This window comes from Epargyreus clarus, unplaced genomic scaffold (assembly GCF_041222505.1).
Source record: "Epargyreus clarus isolate Ecla_fem2 unplaced genomic scaffold, WU_Ecla_fem_2.2 ptg000013l, whole genome shotgun sequence".
NCBI lineage: Eukaryota > Metazoa > Arthropoda > Insecta > Lepidoptera > Hesperiidae > Epargyreus > Epargyreus clarus.
The window spans coordinates 6,277,361-6,294,944 of NW_027332221.1; the positions used below are offsets into that span (position 1 = coordinate 6,277,361).

Sequence of the window (17,584 nt, forward strand, 5' to 3'; positions counted from 1 at the left end):
TTGGCCAGCGACCAGAAGGCTCGACTCCCGGAGGGGTAACCAAGTAGCCGCTCACCAATTCTGCCGATGTGCTTAGACTTCGCCTTGGCCATATGCTTCTTCGCTGAACGGGAGGCAGCATTAAACGCGGTTCGGAGCTCGGGGGTTTTTGGGTCCTTGCTAGCGTGTGCTGATGCCCAGGTTTGGAAGGCCTCCTGCTTAAGGCTTAGCGCTTTAGCACAAGACCCACCAAACCAGGGCTGACTCCGCCCGCCGACGGACACAACAGAGTTTGGAATGAAACACTCCATACCCTGCCGTATCACGTCGGTTACAGACTCAGCACACGAGCTAGGGTCACCCGAGACGAAACATAGCTGCCTCCACGGGTACGAAGCCAGGAACTCCCGGAATCCGTCCCAGTCTGCTGACTTGTAATGCCAAACTTGTCGTCTCCCGGGGGGACGTGTCTCCACGGGGTACGACAAGGGCACAGTCGAACTTACCAAGCAATGGTCAGAGGATCCAAGGGGAGCCTCGACCATTACTTGGTAGTCCACCGGATGGGTAGTCAGCAGTAGGTCCAGCAAAGAGGCAGTATGGGTCTCTACATCAGGCACCCTAGTGAAACCAGGTACGACCTGAGAGAGCCCATATGCCAAGGAGAAGTCATATGCAGATCTCCCGGCAAAGTCGGTGGTCCGGGATCCCAGCCAATCAACATGATGAGCGTTGAAATCACCGAGAACCACCAACTCTGCCGAAGGACACTGCTGCAGCATTCTGTCGGTTGCCCACTGGACGTGCTCGAATAATCGAGTTGTCTCCACGTCTCCGCTATAGGACCTATACAGGCACGCGTAGACACGGGTAAGACCTCCGACGTCCGCGCGCAGCCACAACAATGATAGGTCCTTGTCTTCGAGAAAGCTGAGACGGCGATAGCAGACGTTCCCCCGAACATACACACATACCCCGGCACGACGCCTGAAGGCATGTTCTAAATTGTAACCGGGGTATTCCAAATACGATGTATCGTCCGGGGTAGATATCTGCGTCTCCGTCAAAAAGAGAAAAGCCGGCTTTACCGTCTCAACGTGGTGGTGGACGGCATTCAGATTGGAATGGACTCCTCTGATATTGCACATATCCACAGTAAATGTGGAAGAGGTCGCCGCTGTGCAACTTTTCTTCTTTTTATTAGGCTTTCTCATGGTTGGTGGTTGTTCAAAAAAGGGCGGGAATTTGAAAGGATTTGCAATGCTCCGCCGACGCCTCACGGGACAAAGTATGAGTCTCGTGACACCGAGCCTACGGAGGTGATGTGGGATGCTGGCGCGGGGGACGGAAGGGCCCCCGGTCCCCCCCGTGCACGACTACCCGGCTCCACTCCGGTCTCTTACTCCGGCAAGGTAGCCGCGCAACGGGATTTTTCGCCGGTTGGCGGGACAGCCTCCCGGGCCAGAGGTTAACAGTGTTGCCCGGGTTCGGGTCCCCAACTAACCGGCGGGCGGCCAGCGGACAACCGTTTCACCGGGTCTCCCTGGCCCCCGCGCCAACACACCACGCCCCCGGGGGCAACGATGCTTAAAGAGACTCAACGGACCCGTAAAGTACGCCGTCGGAAGCACCACAGGGGGATGGGAAGGGAGGGATAAGGGGATGAACTGGCTCCCAGGCGCACTACCGAAACACGACGAGTCGTTATTAGCGGTAGACTCCGACCTGAGGGCGGTAGCTAGCCAGGCAGATCCCACGAAGAGATCTTACCACCAAGCGAGACACCTTCGGGAATTACGCCAGGCGGTGTCAGACCCAGCAACCAGTGGGACCGTCGCAGTAGGATGTTAAATGCCCGAGTAGACGCTGCTGCCCATCTACCCGGTAGATGCCCTTAGTCGGCTTCTACGACACCCACGGGCAGGTATGGGGTGGTCTATTCGCCGCCGGAGCCACACGGCACAAAACAGATATTACACAGCTTAACAGATATTACAGATTTAATCCAATTCATCTGTCAAGCGTTGCCAAATATTCTCCTGCTGTCCTACGGAATACAGAAGTACTGGTGTAAAATACGTCTATTTGACGGTCCCAGGCCACCAAACCGTTGAGCAAGGTCAGTGCTCTGACTAAAGGAGACTCCTTTACGCGTATAAGCCTACACTCTGGTATTGCAAATAGTTTATATCGTCTGGCCCAAATATAATTATTCGGGACATTGAATGAGATCAGTTCCAGTACTGATGGATTATTAATCTCGCCCCTGAGCAGTTGCACAAAATACTCCAGCAAGGTGATGTTACGACGCAACTCTAGTGTATTATACCCTACCATTCCCAATAAAAAATGACTCGGGTATATATTAGGAAAACCTACAAAGAAGCCGTACTGCCGGAAGTATAACTGTCTCAAAAATTTCTTTTTAAGCTTTTCCAACATGAGCTTATACTTACATTCATGTGGGCTCCAGATAACTGCGTTACTTTCTAGTATGCTCCTAACAAAGCTGTTATATAACATCTTCATAGCAGCAATACTATTAATCTGTTGAGTTTGTCGCAGCACGAAACCCAACAATCTGTAAGCCTTTGCGCATATGGCTGTAATATGCTCGCGAAAGGTAAGATCTCCTCTCAAAGAGACGCCAAGATCTTTAACCGAAGAGTGCCGTGCTATTACCTCGTTACCTATTTTGTATTGATAGACAATTGGGTTTCGTCCACGACTAAACGTCAATATAGAACACTTGCTTTCGTTGAACATTAGTTTATTCTGCTTACTCCACTTCAACACATTGTTGATATCGTGCTGTAGAAGTTCGCAGTCCGATTGTTGTTTGATTTCAAAAAATAGCTTTAGATCGTCCGCAAACAACAGACATCTAGCCGCGCTGACTACATTGGGCACGGGATAGTTTCCATATATCCGGATATGTACAACTAGTCAAGCATAAATTATATATGTACAATAAAGGCTCCATAAACACCGAGCGACAATCCCTAATGATGTATGGTGGGATGCCGTCCGGTCCCGCAGAGCGTTTCCGTTTAATATTTCTTAACGCCTGGTCTAGATCTTCATAAGTTATAGAGCCTATATCTACATTAAACCCTATATCATTAACCGCTGTGAAACTACATTCTTCAGGATCAAGTTTAGGCGGTACGCGGCTGTATACTGATTGAAAGTAATTAGCAAACAATTCGGCACATTGGACATCAGGGACTAATTGATCCATTGACCACTACCTCTTTTACGTCCTTTTTTTTATATCTTTTGGAAGCTATATAACCCCAGAAAAAAGCAGGATCGCGCAGTATATCGCGCTCCATTCGAGTTTTATAAGCGTAGAAATCAGCTTTAATGTTCAACTTAACAAGCGCCCTATAGTGCGAAAATGCACAACGATATTTTCGACTTTTACTTTTCTTAAAAAGTTTATGGTACATATGTTTAGTTTTTATATTGCGTTTTGTTAGCGGCGTGTACCACACAGGATAATTGTACCGAGGATGTACCGCCACACGCTGTTTAATTGGAACGCAGCTATCTATACAGTTATTAACTAACTCATAAAAACTGTCAACAACTTGATTTGCATCACTTATTCTTAACAATGATTTCTAGTCAACCGATGCAAGTTTAGCATATAAGACTTGAAAATCTGCTTTATAAAAATTCCAATCAGTACTAGCACTGCCCTCAGACAATTGTCTATTTAGTATATCGATATAATCAAAATGGTCAAAATAAAAGTGAAGTTCCGTTCACCAGTTATATTGTTCTCACAAATGTTTCCTTAAACTAATTTACTATGAATGTACGAAATGCGTGCCCCCTACTGCCCGGATGTAAAGCGACTGGAAAACACGCGCAGCGCTGTGCTGTTAAAGCCTGTGTCAGCACATGGTTCCTACAATCCCCCCTTTTAAAAAAAAATGTATATATTACAAAACAATGCAAAATCGAAACATTCAATTTTTTTACCCATACAATATTGTCACCCTATCATTATATTACAATACGTGCAACATTATAACGTTCACTTACAAAGAATGTGCTGACATGGAATTGTGGGCAGTAGTGACTCTTGTTTATACATATTACAACTTATGACTAAACTGAGGCTAATGATACACGGTTACATTTTATGCAATATTAGATATAATAAAACACTAATTGCTTTTACTGAAAAAAAAAACAAAAATCAAAACTCAAAAATCTTATAGTATACTATTATATATGTATATTCAATATATAACCGACGTAGCGGTAGTTGGAGCTGGCACAGTGACCTGAGCGTTCACTGGTACACGTCCCTGCTCGACTTTGGATATCAGATCGTTAATAATTCGCCCATGAACATGCTTACCACATTTTTTCATAAATATGTAGAAACAAACACTGAAAACTACTGCCACAATTACTACGGTGATTATTCCGTACAATTCTAGTTTCCTTTCTAGTTCCGCTCTGGCTGAATTGTCTGAGCCATCCTGTGCGATAACAACTTGGTCATTTTTAGCTTGCTGGTTACCCATGTTGACAAAAATAGCCATGTACTATTGGTACTGTGATATAATCTATACTAACTATTATACAAATTAACATAAACATGTTACTTACTATGACCTAGATAATTTGCTATGTCTGTAAGTATTTCACAATTTAAACCGAACTGGCATCTTTATGATTCTGCCACTGCGTGTAGTACGAGTTACTAACTTATCGCTATTAATACCCGTGTCCGTATTTTCATCCATGTTTTCGCTACGACTAAGTATATCTTTATCATAACTACTATCATTAAATCATTCTGGTTCTCTTAAAACATATGCGGGTTTTAACCTATCTATGGATATATCTATGGTCCTATTACTTAATTGTACTTTAAAAACCTTGTCGGACCTACTTATAACGCGATAAGGACCATCATAAGTGGGAGTCAGTGGTTTTTTTACTGCATCATTTCTAATAAGGACATGTGAACACGACATTAGGTCCTTGTATACGAATAATTTTCGTGAATCGCTATCCGCTCGTGCTTTGGGCCTAATATTATGAATCATTTCTCGCAATTTCTCTACGTATGTATAATAATCGAAACTCGCCGTTCTACTTACATTGCCGTAAAAATCACCTGGTAAGCGTAAAGGTTGTCCTAGTACCATTTCTGCCGCGCTAAAGCCGGTTTCACACCGACTAGCAGCGCGGAGTCCAAATAAAACTGTGGGCAACTCATCATCCCATGATGTTTTATCTGCCAACCTGCATGTGAGAGCTACTTTAAGAGAGCGGTGCCACCTTTCTATCTTGCCATTACTCTGAGGATGTTATGGCGTGGTCCTAATCCTCTGTACTCCTAATAATCTTAATAAATTATTGAACAGTTCACTTTCAAATTGACTGCCCTGATCACTAGTTAGTCTGCTCGGACATCCAAATCGGCAAACCCAATTTTCATATATAGCCCTAGCTACTGTTTCTGCTGTTATGTCGGCGGTAGGTACAACTTCCGGCCAACTTGTGAACCTATCTATGATAGTGACACAATATTTGTTACCTCTTTGTGTAGTTTGCAACGGTCCGACGATATCCACGTGAATGTGCTCGAACCTCTCACTCGACGCGAACGTCCCCAAACCTGAAAATACATGACGACTGACTTTAGTTTTTTGACACTGAACACAGCTTTTAGTCCACGTTTTTATATCCTTATTTATTCCCGGCCAAAAATATCGTGAAGTTACCATTTTTAAAGTTGTTCTAATTCCAGGATGACTAATGTTATGTACTGAAGCAAAAATTATGTTCCTGAAATTCTTAGGTATATACGGCCTTACGTTACCTGTTGATGTGTCACAGTATATACTACTGTGGGCTACTCCCACATTACACTTATTCTGTATATTTAAATTTACACCACACAAATATAATATATAAATATTACATTACACAAATAGAATATATAAATATTACACTTACATTCTTTTCCAAACAAATTTATTACGTTCACTCAATTGTACATTCGCGCAAATAAATAATAATTATATACATCACGTCGGGGCACCAATTTAGCGTGTGTCGTGTATGTACTAAGATATATAACACTAAAGTACTTAGCTGTGCGTGAAGTAAGCGTAGGATGCAGGGCACTAAATAATCTACACCACACTACGAACGGAAGGCACACGGTTTATTACGGCACACAGAATAGTCACAGAAAAAGTTTACAGAAGGAGAAGGAGCACAAAGATAGGCAGATAGTTCACAGCACAAGAAGAAAGTCAAAGTATAGAACACAGCGGTTTAAGCGAGCAGCGTGGAGCCCGCGCGCCAGTGTGAATCTGACTTCCGCGCCAGTGTGAACCCCACGCTGCTCGCTTAAACCGCTGACGCTTTGTAACGCTTTTCTTGCCTGTTGTTTCGCGATTTATTTTCACGCGATTTTTTTATGACGTCATTTTCTGACGCAATGATGATGTCATCAATGTAACAAAACAATGAACTATGTTGTTTCTCATTTGTATTAGGATTTATCATTGAAATATTTTCTATTCCCTTCAGTACTGTATTATCCATAAATCTCTGGAAAGTCTGAGCGGCGTTCCGTAGTCCAAATGTCATGCGTGGGAATTCGAAAAGGCCAAACGGAGTGATTATAGCGGTTTTTTCGATGTCTGTCGGTGCCGTCTCAATAATGTGATATGCGCGTTTGATATCTAGTTTCGTAAAAAAAATTTTCCCAGCTAAACAATAAGTGAAATCATGCAGTCTAGGTACCGGATATCTGTCGGGCTTTGTTATGGCATTCAACCGCCGGTAATCTCCGCACGGTCGAATTTGCCCATCCTTTTTGGGCACAACATGTAACGGACTTGCCCATTGACTACTAGATGGCCTACATATACCCATTTCTTGCATAATACGGAATTTATTTCTTACCTTTTCGTACTTGTCTGGCGGAAGAGGTCTGGCTCGCGCGTGTACCGGTGGACCCGTCGTTTCGATGTGATGACGAACTGCATGTCCCGTCGTATCCTTGAAAGACGCGGGTCTGGTAATCTCTGCAAACTGTTCTAATAGGTCACGGTAAGGGTTATCTACTTGAATAGTTGTAACAGAGGGTTCTACATGCCTTTTGATGGTCCCTATCACGCATAATGTCGTCACTTGATCTATCATTTTTTTATTATATAAATCTACCACTAATCTATGCGTTTTTAAGAAATCCGCAGGTGCGGATTTCTTATATAGGTATAATTGGCTTACTGACATCGCATATTACGAAAGGCCATCTATAACTACGTCTTAATCCTAGAGTAAGGTCTAACATGACGACACCGTAGGTCTTTATCTTGGTGCCGTTTGCGGCGAACAATGTATACGTACACTTATCACTATGATACTTAGAGCTAAACATAGATACAGGAACTACCGATATATTGGCACCAGTGTCTATTAAAAAGGTCATACCACTTTTAAAGTCTGTGACGCATAACCGATGGCTTTCACTTAACTCGATACACTCTCCCATCGCACCTGAATGTACCGGATTCAGTTTTCCTTCGGCTTATTCCAGTTGCACGGTGACTCGCAGTTCCTTGCCGAGTCCTGGAATCTGAAGTGATATCTGCACAACCAGTCTGGACTCCGTGGTGTTCGCCTTGGACCCGATGATCTTGCACGCGACCTGTTCCTGCTGCGCTCCCAGCGGACATCTCTGCTTTGTGGTCTCCCTCTAATCTCGTCCACCTCACCTCTCAATGCCTTGAGTTCCAGGCTTAAACTACGCATTTCCGTCAGAAGCTCCGTATTTACATCCGTCGACGCAGATGTACCCGGTCTGCGTATTTCCGCTAATTCTCCGCTTCTAAGAACTGTGTAGCGCTGCTGTGCTGGCGGGTCATCTATCAGGTCTGCTATCTGGCTCAGTTCTTCTTTTCCCAATTTTGCCAAGACTAGGTCGTACTTTACGCACTCATTCCGGTGTTGCGGTCCGATTATAGCCTCAAATTGTGCAAACCACATTCGTGGCATATCAGTCCAGAATCCTGGAATTCTGGCCGATAAACTGATGGCCGCCAGCTCGCTGTTACCTTGTAGTTGAGGCAATATTTGTTGCGCCGGTGTTGGATTGGCCATGCTGGTTCGTAACGTGGCACTCGCGAACTATAAACGGCACCTGCGCGTGAGGGCAATGTCTATGCGACACGAGGTAACGAGACGCGTGGGCAGTAGGCAATATGTACACGGGGTCACCAATTTAGTGTATCGATATAATCAAAATGGTCAAAATAAAAGTCAAGTTCCGTTCACCAGTTATATTGTTCTCACAAATGTTTCCTTAAACTAATTTACTATGAATGTACGAAATGCGTGCCCCCTACTGCCCGGATGTAAAGCGACTCGACAACACGCGCAGCGCTGTGCTGTTAAAGCCTGTGTCAGCACATGGTTCCTACATCTATATTCCGACCTAAAGTGACGTTCTATTTGTATTTCAAGAGGAGGATGATAAACGTCTGGAGTAGTGATGACGTCTACTGCCCTTTCCACCTCAAACTTTCCCACCGTCTCAGTGACCAGGATTAAATCCAACGTATTACCATCAAAATTAAAAACTGTATTTACCTGCTGCAGTCCGCAAGACACCAGGAGACACTCAAAGCTTGCATTGACAGAAGAGTTCGCAAAATTTAAGTTAAAGTCTCCACTTACTAACAGAGTTTTATACTTTGAACATAGTGTCTCAATAACGTGAAATATATAAAGATAATTTTATTCATCCGTTTTCGGCGGTATATAAACACACAGTAATACAATTAATATATTATTTCGCATGCACAACGCAGCACAAATTAGGTCGCATACAGTACTGGTATTATCCACGCACACAGGCTGCAACTTAAACTTGGGTGAGGCTATTATAGCTACTCCACCACCTCTCCTTGCACCAGGTCTATCATGCCTCAGAATATTGTATGTGGAAGGCACAACCTCTGCGTCTGTAATACTAGCATTAAGCCACGTCTCAGTAAGAAGTAACACATCCGATTGTGAAGCGATAATTTCAGACGAAACTCGATTTAGTTTTGTTCGTAGACCGCGCACATTCTGGTAATAGATAGTCAATATACTCGCTTTGTTACTTTCTTTATTGCTATCTAGTTTATGGTGCAGACTTGTGCGAGACTCTCCTCCGAAACCACTCATTAAGTTGCGTGTTTGGAGGCCAATTTTCTGCGGTCATAAAGAACCCAAACGCACTGTCAGGAACCGCAACCATGAATGAAGCATAATATGTATGCTTTAATTGTAGCTTTTCGACTTTATATGGGATTTCAGAAGGCCTTTTCTTTATCATATAAGCCAGCAATTTCTCCGCTGTAGTGTCATACCGTAAAGACCATACATGAATAGTTCGCGTTTTTTCTATAGCGGCAATATCACTGTCAACATCGCCAGTGCCTCGAATAACGAGACGCCGATGTTTACGTTTCTTAACTGTAGTCCATTGCTCCATGGGCTCATTCCCGCTCGCCGCTTCTTCGTAGTGCCCTGTCAATGATACCGCAACATCAGATGTCCGTCCTTGCGGTGCCAGCTCACGGCTAGGCGCGGGGGCGATCTTGGGCCGTAGGGCGGGCGGTTGTAAGAGTCCTATTGGTTCGGCACGAGGAACCCGTTCCGCAACGTCCTCGCCATTCGTCGTCATCACTCGTGCTCGTCGGCGCGTCATCACTCGCTTACTTGTTTGCTCACGCTGTATAGTGGGTGACGTCGGGGACTTCTCGCTCTTGCGCTCGCCGGGCTGCTGGTCGTCAGCAATGAGCGTTGTACTAGTACCCGCTTTTGCAATTTGTTGCTGTTTTGTCTTTGAAGTTTGCGCCAGATCTAATTTCGTTTCTAATGACCGTACCATTTCAATAAGAGAGTTAATTTTTAACTCTAACGGAAGAACTATTCCTTGGACCATTTTGATCACATATACTGGATCACTAGTCCAGGATTTATCCATATTTTCCCCGTTTACGTTTTTTATTTACGGAGCGTACACAAACACGTCTTCTGCTATACGCGGGCGCGCGCGGGGGTCATGTCATGTTGGTCATGTCCACGCCTCAACGTGACTACGCTGCAGCTGCCTCCCGCCAGCTACCCGGGAAGCGGAAGACAACGAGGCCAGAGAGGGAAAACGGGAAACCCCGCATCGAACCCCCTCGCAGTGCGGTGTCCAACCATGTGGCAGACAAGGATGGCTTTATTAAAGTCGAGCGGAAGAGGAAAAAGCCTCCTTGTCGTAACCAATGTGGCACAGCACCGACAGGAGCGGATCATGTACTGCGTCCTGCTGTTCCCGTAACGCTCGTGTATGTCTCGCGGCTTCACTACAACACGAAGCCGTCTGACGTAGTGGAGTACTTGGCGATTAACACCAATACCCGACTGGTGGTCGAGAAGTTGGAGGCGCGTAACGCAGTGAACTTCATTCATTACTTCATTTGTTGTACGCGTCCCAACCGAGCAATTGTCGACCTTCCTGAAGGAGGAGCTGTGGCCGAAGGGAGTTGTGTTCCGGAAATTCCGTGCACGGAGAGGACCAGGCAGCCACCCCGGCAGTCACCAGACCCGCGTCTCACGTCGCCGCAAATACGTGATTTAGTTATAAGTATATATTAATACTCGTATGTATGTTACTCTGTAAGGTATATATGATATGGACTTCTGTATTCAATTATACTTTTGTATCTTTGTTTATATTGTCTGAAATAAATGGTTATTATTATTATTATTATAAGAGTGCTGGAATTTTACTCATAGGTTCTTTATATAGCGTAAATGAGCACTACGAGGATAAAATAGGATAATATTGTTTGAACATCTATTGATTTTGAACTTTGTATTTGGCTTTTTGGATAAAAATAATAAAACGCCTATTTCACTGTTTTTGGAAATTCTACTTCAGCTTTTATAGTACAGTCGGGTTTTTTTTATTTTTTAATTAATTACTTGTTCGCTTTTATATAGATTTCAAGTTGTTGTATATTTTTGAACACCTAATAATGTATGACGCGTTTGTATGTACTAATAGACTTCACATTTTGGTAAAGAAATATTTTAGTGTTGCCATACAAAAAATATCAATTTTTATAAATAGGTATTTTTGTATGTAATATTTCAAGCTGTTGTCTCCTTATTATATTTTTAAAATGTATGGCTTATAGACAAAAAATCACCACCCAAATTCTTGGTATTTTGCAAATATTAACTCTTAAACCTCTTAGGCCCAAAAATTAACAAAGCTTCAATAAATATATAAAAACAAAAAATTGTAAAAAATCTTGCACGCAAAACTAAACAAGACATTTCCCCGCGAGCTGCTTTAGCAGCTCGCGCACCCACGCGAATTATATTATATTCTTATAACCCACAGGCATATACAAAATAAATAGATTTAATTTCTTTTTTTTCACAGTGGATGAAGCTACACTAGCTTCTAACTCAAATGCCTCAACACTCTAACTCTGAATGGTGCATCGGATGGAAACTGTTGTTCTTGCTGTGGTGTTGGACCCTTCGAGACCTGAGCACAGCAGACCTCCCATTACAAGCACCATTGGCACACACACAACCTCAAGAGAAAGCTGTTTGGAAAGTCTCCACTATCATTGGGGGAGTTTAACTCTCGGCAAGGTGAGAATACTATAGAAAGAAATTGCAAGCGATGGAGATGAGGGGTCCAAAAATGAATATCATATTCTTAAGTCTAGCTATGATCTTAGGAGGGAACAAATTTTCATAAGTCAATACCTAACCCCTCCAAAAATACAAAATTGTGTACTTGATGCAGTGATCCTAGATCTCTCACTGAAAAGAAATGGGCTCATAAAGCCCTAATTTATATGAACAACTATAATCAACTTCAAAGAGAATAAATAGGACTTGTAAGTTAAGTCTTTTTGATAGGTTTTATAAAATGGTGCATATAATTAAATATTAGACATGCGCCGAATATTCCTTTGGTATTCGGTATTTGGCGTATTCGGCATCTAATTTGTTATTTGTATTCGGCCGAATTATTCGGTTTTGGTGCCGAATATATTCGGTTTGATTATTTCTATTTTCTTGTGTACCCGACATGGTACAGGACTAAAACACAAAACTTCTTCCTATGAAGAATGTGTTGAATAAAATAGTTGAATAAAATTAAGCAATTAAACTTCAAATCAAAATTTATTTGGAAATTTTAAGCCAACAAATTTATTACTGAATCTATAGTTAGTATAGTCAACATTTATTTTAAATCTTAAATCAACATTTTAAAGTGTTAATAAACACACATAACTGGCAAATTGACAATTAAGAAGTAAACCGAATAATTCGGCCGAATATTCTGTTCGGTAAAGTTTAAACCGAATATTATTCGGTATTCGGTTATTCGGTGAAACCACTATTCGGCGTATCTCTAGTAAATATCCTACAAATAAAACCATAAACATACATTTTATGTCTTAAATAATAGCTAATAGTCTTTAATTATTACTATTTTTAATTTTTCTCATGTTCATGTTGTATTATAAAACTTTAATATTATCCCACGTGCAGGTGGCCGTCCGCCATGGGAACAGTTCACCTCCATCCCGGAAAGTGACTCTACCTATCTCATATTATTATATTTCTCATTATTCCTTATTGTTACAAGTTGTGTTAAAATTTAAATAAAAATTTAATTCATTCGTGAAATAGACTGCAATTATTTCCTCGACGCCCAGCTCCCATAACTAGAGGAAAACTTTGTTTGTTTGTTTGATTGATTGTAATGAATAGGCTCAAAAACTACTGGACCGATTTAAAAAATTCTTTCACCATTCAAAATCTACATTATTCACGAGTAACATGGGCTATATGCTTTATATGAAATATATTTGATAAATAGATTTTGAGGCGGTACAAAGTTTGCCAGGTCAGCTAGTCATAAATATGCCTCATTGTTATAACACAAGCTTAGTATAATTTCATAGGACAGCTGTTTCTGCTTCTGTTCAATTGCCTTGTCTCTTTTATAGATAGATTCCGATATCGCTGCCTAACTTCTGGGTTAAGGGCTGGAGCATCTACAAGAGGACAGTTTGCCGGCGGCAAGTATTTGTCTAAAAATTCTTTGCGGACTTCCTTTGTTAGCCCTGTTGTGACTAAATGTTGCAGGCGAACTGCAAGGTCGGGTTGTATATTAGGTCCAAATAATTTATGTTGAGATGGGTCATCTCCTAATATTTTTAGAAGGTCCTCATTTAACTATGTCGCCGGCAAGCAATCGGCGGTGTTTACTATTGATGGCATGTCAGCATTAACGCATGTTGAAGGCTGAGGCTCTGCGGCGGCGCTGCTGGTCGGCGCGGGCGTAGGCCCGGCAGCTGCGCTTGTAGACGGCACGGGGTCAACAGGTGCGCTGGTGCATGGCATTGACGCGGTGCCCTCGCTTGCGTCTGGGATGATAAAGTTAAGCATAAGTATGCTCATGCTCGTCTAATAATAAAGTGGTAACCCCTAAAGTTACCCGCAATATTATTCTTCAACGAACGATTTTTTATGAAAACCTGCAACTCTTAAGTTGCATACACTAGGTAATATTCGTTTAATAATAAAGTGATAACCCCTAAGGTTACCCGCAATATTATTCTTCAACGAACATTGTTTTATAAAAAAAACCGCATCACTAAAGTTGCATACACTGGATATTTGGTATATATTCGTTTAATAATAAAGTGATAACCCCTAAGGTTACCCGCAGTATTATTCTTCAACGAACAATGTTTTATGAAAAAATCTGCAACTCTAAAGTTGCATACACTCGGTAATTAGTTAATATTCGTTTAATAATAAAGCGATAACCCCTAAGGTTACCCGCAGTATTATTCTTCAATGAATGAATGAATGAATTTATTTATTTGTAAAAGCATGCGTTTATAAAGTAGTTCATACATAGTAATTGCGTTCGGCATACTCTACCGGTTGATCCGGTGTATAAATCTTTGTTTTATTCTTATAAATAAACATTAATTTACATACTTAGTTGTCCATTACAATTTACATATAAAATTTAAAGTGTTATAAATATTTATTACAATATATTGTCACTATAATTAAATCATGTCATTTATTAAATTATATTTATAAGCAATTACTTTAATTTGTCATCAAAAAAGTCCTTAACACTATAATACTGTTTGTTTAATAATATATTTAATAGTTCATATTTAAATTTTGTCAATTCTAATTTTTTCAGTCTGTCCGGCAAATGATTATATATTTTTATTGCCATACAATATGCATTTGTTTTAAATTGTTTTATTCTTTGTACAGGTAACCATAATTTGTTTTTATGTCTACATCTATTTTGACCAACATCGCGGTTTGTTTTAAATAAATTAATATTTTTAATTACAAATACACATATTTCATATAAATAGATACATGGTAAAGGTAGTATTTTATGTTTCTTAAAGTAATTTTTACAACTATCTGCTGGTCCTAAGCCGCAGATGGATCTTACACATCTTTTTTGAAATCTAAAAGCTTTTAGAGCGCTAACAGCGTTACCCCAGAGTAATATTCCATACCGAAGAACAGACGCAACATATCCATGATAGGCTATTAGAGCAGCTTGCATTGACACTGTTTGACGTAATCTTTTTATTACATATATAAATTTGTCTAGTTTCTTGACCATTTTGTCTACATGCATGTCCCATTTTAGAGAATTATCAATAGTAAGTCCCAAAAAGTTACTCGAAATTACATTAGTGATTGGATTATTTTGATAAGATATGTCAAGTTGTGGTTTATTACTATTTTGGTATTGAAATTGTATTAATTTGGTTTTTTCGATATTAATTTTTAAATTGTTATCTGTAAGCCAATTCATGACATGATTCAAGGACATTTCAATTTTCTTATTATAATTAATTTCAATGAAAAAGTATTATGTGACAAGCACAAAACTAACCTTCGATGCATAACGCATCCCGCGGCGTCGGCGAGGGCGGCGGCTGTGACCTTTTTCGAGGTGAAAACGATCTTGAAGAACTCCTAGAACTTCCCGAACTCGATGAGGTTGATGATGAAAGTAACCCTGATGAAGGTGATGGAGTCCGTTGTCGATTTCTATGTCGTGCGCGCATTAACCGTTTGTTTAGTCTTTTAACTTTCTTTGCGATATATTCGTAATCGTCCGCATTTGAACGCGTTCGCTTACCCATTTTTGCAAAAAAAAAAACTAAATAATGCGCGGCACTGTGCGAAGTGGCGGAGCACTGAAGCGTGAATGAAGACAGAGCGATGTGCGGTGATAGAGCGTAGACAAAAAAAAAAAAAAAATCTCAACTGTAGTGGCGACACCGATGTGTGTACTACATCTATATAATCTAATATAGAAGTACAAAACCCGATTATAATATGAGGATGTTATGATATCACACAGATTATGTAACTGAAGTTAAAATGTTTGGAAAATGTAAGGAAAGAAAAAGACGTTGCTTTCATCCTTAATTTTTAACCGACTTCCCAAAGGACGAAAGGTTATCCATGTATGTCCAGCGATTTTTTCGCGATGCCGGGACCGATCGACATGATTCAAACGCCATTGTATGCGACTAGTTTCACAGGGGGTCCCATTTCGAGGAAATTTGAAAATTTCCGCCAGTTTTCCCGGAAAATTGGAAAAACCTGATTTCTTTTAAACTTGAATAACTCGAGTATTTCTAAACCAATTTTAAATTTTCTGTTTTTCATATGAAAGGGTATTTCATTGCGGTACTTTTCTACTTTGACATGGGTATGGTCTGATGATTAGAACTTTGAGTTATGGGGTGGAACTCATCATCACTACCCCTGTTTTTTACATATTTTATGATATCTTACCTCTTTGCCATCTAATCCTCATGAAACTTAAAATGAACATTGAATATCTAGATTAGCATGATATGATGGAAAATGTGACCTTCAACTCTTTAACTCTGATAATGCAGAGGTGCCTCTTGCCTCAACCATACAAGTTAGGCATTTGGAGCTTACGAATATTTAATAAGGTTGATAAGCAGAGATATATGATGGAAAAATCGACCTTCAACTCCTCAACCCTGACAATGCAGACGTGCCTCCTGCCTCAACCACAGAAGTTAGGCATTTGGAGCTAACGAATATGTGATAAGATCCTTGAGTAGATACATATGATGGAAAATATGACCTTGAACCTTCAACCCTGATGATGCAAAGGTGCCTACCATGTAAAGTATATAGAATATATATTTGTTGTAATGAAGTTGTTAGACATATGATGAAAAATTTGACCTTCAACTCCTTAGATCTGATGATGCAGAGGTACCAGTAGCCTAAATCACATGAATAAGCCATTTAGTGCTTTCACACATATTTTACAGTTCCTAAGCAAATAAATGTAATTCAACTCTTTCACTGTGATGATGCTGGCGTGCTTCCAACTTAAACCATAGGAGTTAGCCATTTTGTGTTTTCATATATGTATTAACATCAGTAAGCAGACACATAGGATGAAAATTTTGACCTTCAAGGTCTTAACCCTGATAAAGCAAGGTTGCTTCTCGCTTAAACCGTATGAGTTGTACATTTAATGCTTACGGATATTTATAAACAGTATCAAAGCTAGACTTTGTAGTCGCATACAGTATAAAATGTGACCTTCAAGTTTTCAATCCTAATGATAATTACTTCTTACAAATATAAAATATGGTTAACTTTTTCGTTGTAGTTTTTTTTGGTGAATTGGCCTGACTCACTCGCAGAGTTTACCACGTTTGATTTATTTACTTTTCTGTCCCAACCTAATCTAGCCAATAATATAGTATTTCATATAGCCTCGCCTATAGTGTTTCGTATTGAATTGGTTAGATTAGGTTGGAACATATAAGACAATATTAAACTAAGCGAGCAGGGCGCGGCAGCGCCCTGCGAGCGGGTGGGTTCAATCCAGATCTTACCTTTATTCATGATCACGTTTATACAATTTTATACAATATTAATATAGACTTTGGTATGTCATTACTAAAAAGGGTGAAAAAAAAAAATAAAACCGACTTCTATGTCACTACAAAGTAAAAAATAATTCAAATATATGTTGGTTTAGTACATATTTCTAAAGTCGGCGCTCATACTGGATACGCTGTTGACGCCGTTATCCAACGAAATACATTGAGTGACATAGAAGTCGGTTTTATTTTTTTGTTATTTTTTTTTTTCATTATAGGCTACATCATTTCTTAACATTTCTATCATAAGTTAAAAATAAAAAAACGCGGTAAAAAAGGGGGTGTGGCGGTGGTACATAAAACATTGCACTCGTACGTGACGAGGCGGGGCCAGGGGCAGGCGCAGGCGAACAGAGACTCACATGGCAACGCCCCGAGATCAGCTGGCTCCAGTCTTAGGAGATACAATCAGACGCAATTCCTGGAGGTAGGAGACGTTTATTGATTTTAATTCCTTTTTAACCGACTTCAAAAAGGAGGTGGTTATCAATTCGGCCGGTATCTTTTTTTTTATATGTATGTACACGAATTACTCC

The 17,584-nt window shown here is 40.7% G+C and overlaps 1 pseudogene; it reads left to right on the top strand.

The window, feature by feature from the left end:
• Window positions 1-10,095: 10,095 nt before the first annotated feature.
• Window positions 10,096-17,584, top strand: part of LOC140746782 (tRNA endonuclease ANKZF1-like) — a 121,285-nt pseudogene continuing 113,796 nt past the window's right edge.